Source organism: Diaphorina citri, unplaced genomic scaffold (genome assembly GCF_000475195.1).
Source record: "Diaphorina citri unplaced genomic scaffold, Diaci psyllid genome assembly version 1.1 scaffold399, whole genome shotgun sequence".
NCBI lineage: Eukaryota > Metazoa > Arthropoda > Insecta > Hemiptera > Psyllidae > Diaphorina > Diaphorina citri.
The window spans coordinates 90,592-95,862 of record NW_007377834.1 but is presented as its reverse complement, the minus strand read 5'-3'; the positions used below and the strand labels follow the sequence as shown (position 1 = coordinate 95,862).

General features: G+C 36.8%; 1 long non-coding RNA gene across 1 annotated transcript; it reads left to right on the top strand.

Annotated features, from left to right (window-relative positions):
• The first annotated feature begins 696 nt into the window (after nt 1–696).
• On the top strand, nt 697–1,311 carry LOC113467080. The gene is made up of 2 exons (XR_003391282.1): nt 697–741; nt 943–1,311. It is a non-coding gene; the product is annotated as an uncharacterized LOC113467080 (long non-coding RNA).
• The last annotated feature ends 3,960 nt before the right edge of the window (nt 1,312–5,271 follow it).

Here is a 5,271-nt window from a genome sequence, read left to right as displayed (position 1 = left end):
ACTCACTCCTGAGACAATCCACGGTGGTAAAACTCGACCTTAAAGGGCTTCTACCTTCTATCTACATACGGTACATTCGCAGATCACACGCAAGTATACTCTACATGACTTGTAAATCGTAAGCCGTTTAAGGTTCAAGAATTGCTCTCCATAGATATCACAACATTGGCTTGATTTCAACTTCTGGTCAGACGACGCAAAGCAAAAAATTCCGTTTTTTCTATCTCTGGTGTTCGACCTTAAAGGGCTTCTACCTTCTATCTACATACCGTACAGTCGCAGATCACACGCAAGTACTCTACATGACAAGTAAATCGTAAGCCTTTTAAGGTTCAAGAATTGCTCTCCATAGATATCACAACATTGGCTTGATTTCAACTTCTGGTCAGACGCAAAGCAAAAAATTCCGTTTTTTCTATCTCTGGTGGGATTTGTCTAGTGAACCTGAACATGGTGAAAAAGATTGTATTATCAACTCGTAGAAGTTAATCAGAACCTTGAACAAGACGTTTCTTTGCTTTTATATAATTATAAGGCGGGCCCTCACCTGTAATACTACAAGCTGACTACGTAGCAGCTAAACATCTGAAGAAGCTATTAGACTCAAAAGGTAAAAACAGGGTACGCAGAAAATCCGTTGAGGTTCCTCATGCCATGAAAAATGTGGTGTATTCTATTTGCTAAGATTCCTTATCTACTACGTAGCAGCTAAACATCTGAAGAAGCTATTAGACTCAAAAGGTAAAAACAGGGTACGCAGAAAATCCGTTGAGGTTCCTCATGCTATGAAAAATGTGGTGTATTTTTTTTCTAAGATTCCTTATCCTATTTTACTTGTAAGAATAGCTTGTAAACAACGGAACCATAAGGGACCTTTCAGGGATGAGGGGCTGGTCGTATCCTTCCACAAATCGGTAAGCAAGTGAACAGGGAACTTTGAAGGTAAAAACAGGGTACGCAGAAAATCCGTTGAGGTTCCTCATGCCATGAAAAATGTGGTGTATTCTATTTGCTAAGATTCCTTATCCTATTTGACTTGTAAGAATAGCTTGTAAACAACGGAACCATAAGGGACCTTTCAGGGATGAGGGGCTGGTCGTATCCTTTCACAAATCGGTAAGCAAATGAACAGGGAACTTTACACAACAACACCCTGTATTACAAATTACAAACAAGACGATCTTTCAAGTGCCTGTTAAGTTATTAAAGAAGATATTTGAAATTCTATTCTTCCTCTTCATCTTTCAGGCTTGTGGTTTGCTACGTCTGTCCTTATCTCCCCGAAGAACTTGTTAAAGATTTGCCAAAAGATGATTATGTTTGATCGATAATCGGTGTGTTCCATCAGGTCCAAGCGAGTGTGTGTGGCAATCCTCGACCCTAATGTTTAATAGAATTTTTTCATTGCCTAAATCCATACTTGGAAGATGATCACGAATATTATAAGAAGCAGAATTGATGTCTTCGAACTAGCTTGAATTCGGAAAATTAGATGGACAATCAAACTTGTACCAACGCAACGTAATGTCAAGTCTTTTAAGTGGGTTGTAATTTAATTTTAAAGTAGGGGTTTTAAAGCTCTTTTGGTTGGAATTCCAAAGTTAGAACTCACCGTAGAAGCTCAGTTGCTTCGGATACATGCAAAATGTACATTTTAATATTATATTTCCAATCCTAATAGGAGCCTTGTTGTTTCTTGTGTCGGTCGTTTTTATCTTCAAATAAATATTTTGTTCTTTTTTTTTCCTTCATGGAGGCTACTTTATGTTTTTGCAAATACATGGTTTGTGTGTTTACCTTCTGTTCAGCGAGGACCTGAGCTTGGTGCTCATTAGTCTGCTACGTGATTCAGAGGGACCAGCAATATTATATTTCCAATCCTAATAGGAGCCTTGTTGTTTCTTGTGTCGGTCGTTTTTATCTTCAAATAAATATTTTGTTCTTTTTTTTCCTTCATGGAGGCTACTTTATATTTTTGCAAATACATGGTTTGTGTGTTTACCTTCTGTTCAGCGAGGACCTGAGCTTGGTGCTCATTAGTCTGCTACGTGATTCAGAGGGACCAGCAGCAGTGAGCAGATTTCCAACATGATCCATACAATTGATATCATGTTTAGTAGGTTATTAAGTTATTACGACTGCTTGCACTGCTTAAAATCATACGTTTGTAACGTTAACCAACAACGTACACACGTACATTTTTGTTTTTAACAGTAGGTTATTAAGTTATTACGACTGCTTGCACTGCTTAAAATCATACGTTTGTAACGTTAACCAACAACGTACACACGTACATTTTTGCCCAATCTGCCGATTACTTTCGCAGAAGTAATTACTACTGCAGTAGTGTTGGTTTTATAGTTAAAGCGAACACAGTGCAAAACTATGTATATCACAGCGGTTTCTTTTATAAGTACAATCTGCCGATTACTTTCGCAGAAGTAATTACTACTGCAGTAGTGTTGGTTTTATAGTTAAAGCGAACACAGTGCAAAACTATGTATGTATATCACAGCGGTTTCTTTTATAAGTTGTCAAATATCTTCTGAATAATATTCCACGTGAAATCTATCAAATCCTAATCGAAAGTCGAATTTCTTAAAGATTATTAATCCATAATTGATTTCTAAAGTATCGCAGATTAACTATTTTTTTTTTTTTGAGTCTTTTGAAATCTTGTCGCCTTTTGCGTTGTTGTGACGGTCGGGGAGACATCTCTAGAAGGCTTCGAGGTTTCCAATGACCGATCAGAAAATAACGAGGAGCTTGTCGAACGAAAGAAAAGGATCGACCGAGCGGCTCGGAAGCAAAGATGAGGAGGAGAGATTATTCCGATAATTGCGCCCAGAAATCAAGCGGTATAGCCACACTAGAATGATAATTACAAAGTAAAGCTAAACATACAGGAGTGGGATTGTTGATGATTTGCGAAAATAACAGAACCAAGGTAGGTAGTTCTTTCGTCCTAGAATGATAATTACAAAGTAAAGCTAAACATACAGGAGTGGGATTGTTGATGATTTGCGAAAATAACAACAGAACCAAGGTAGGTATGATTGAGGGGTAGAAACAAAGACCCAATCTAATCGGGGTTTATAGTACGTGTGTGTGTTTTTGTGTGTCGGCTTATCTTTCGGTATTGTTTGCTTTTCTTCTTCTTTCGTCATGATTGAGGGGTAGAAACAAAGACCCAATCTAATCGGGGTTTATAGTACGTGTGTGTGTTTTTGTGTGTCGGCTTATTTTTCGGTATTGTTTGCTTTTCTTTTTCGCTAAACGTGTAATTAATTTTCCCAAATTGGGGGATTTCGTTAGGAACAAAAATACTGAAGGTGGTCTTTTCAACAAGTTTTGAATTTACCCCTAGAATGATAATTACAAAGTAAAGCTAAACATACAGGAGTGGGATTGTTGATGATTTGCGAAAATAACAACAGAACCAAGGTAGGTAGTTCTTTCGTCATGATTGAGGGGTAGAAACAAAGACCCAATCTGATCGGGGTTTATAGTACGTGTGTGTGTTTTTGTGTGTCGGCTTATCTTTCGGTATTGTTTGCTTTTCTTCTTCGCTAAACGTGTAATTAATTTTCCAAATTGGGGGATTTCGTTAGGAACAAAAATATTGAAGGTGGTCTTTTCAACAAGTTTTGAATTTACCCGTTTGTGTGTTTTTGTACTAGCCCAAGACATGAGAACAGTTGTAAGTTGTATAATCTCTATTATTTGAGGATGAGTTGAAAACTTCAAATACACTGAAGTTTCCTCGTTTAGAGAAACACAAAGTTGTGATCAAAGGTATTAATAGAAAAAAAAATGTTGATTGATTCAAATATGTATATTTATTTGCAAGGAAAAGCCAAGGTTCCTCTTCTATTCGTTCTGAAGAATGCAAAGTATCGAAAAACAGTTGACATTATAACGGTAGAATTATTGCCCTGTTTGGTGGAAAAGCACTGCAAAGAAATGCCTTCCAGATAATTCACTATCATTGCATCACCAATGGCCCTCCTAAAAATCACCACCAAATAACAGCCAGCTTTTCTGATGGAAGACACACTACGGGAATGTTACGCTACGACACAAACCCTCAAAGTCCAATATAGCAGCTGTTCCACCGCTAGAAAAAAGGCGGTGAACCTAATGAAGCCTGACCCAAAGGAGGTAAAACACTCAGAACATAGTTTGTAATGTAGAATTAACAAACATTTCAAGTTTATAATAGACAGATAAAGACATTAGATGAAACAATAAGACTCATGAACCAATAATTATGTACCATCATAGTGTATTCATCATGCTATTCTTGGTGGATATTGTTTTGTGTGTAACGTGTAATGAAGGCTAATTATTTCCATTTATTATGCTGAGTGCTGAGGTTACCTGGTGTTGATGGAAGGAAATCTCATGTTTTCATCAAATACAGAAACACGTAGAGGATGGTCATTTCTAGTGTTTAAATATCCAAGTTTTCTTCGGTGTATTAAACATTTATACCGATTTGTGTGTTTGTACTAGCCCAAGACATGAGAACAGTGTTGTAAGTTGTATAATCTCTATTATTTGAGGATGAGTTGAAAACTTCAAATACACTGAAGTTTCCTCGTTTAGAGAAACACAAAGTTGTGATCAAAGGTATTAATAGAAAAAAAAATGTTGATTGATTCAAATATGTATATTTATTTGCAAGGAAAAGCCAAGGTTCCTCTTCTATTCGTTCTGAAGAATGCAAAGTATCGAAAAACAGTTGACATTATAACGGTAGAATTGCCCTGTTTGGTGGAAAAGCACTGCAAAGAAATGCCTTCCAGATAATTCACTATCATTGCATCACCAATGGCCCTCCTAAAAATCACCACCAAATAACAGAAGATGGTAAGCATTTCGACCTCCTCTAAGATCTACAGGACCTAGTGGTAGGTAACGATATTTATTCACTGTAACCTCTAGGAGGTATAATAATACCAAATTGTTATGATTAAAATGTATGGAGCATTATGGAATTATAAATCCTGGTAATCCAGAGGATTGTCTCGGATAATAAGCTCTACATCTCGACTATTATGTGTCCAGTCTCTTCACTGCCCTGTGACAAGCTGAGATTGAGATGAGAATAATCATGGATAGGAATGAATAATCATGGATATGCATGTCTTTGTGAATAATTATCTCATCTCTGACTCAATTTCGTCAAAATTAGTGAAATATTGAGAAAATTGTAGGAAATGAGGGGGTTTTGTTCAAAGAAATTTTACCAAAGAAATCTCGTATTCA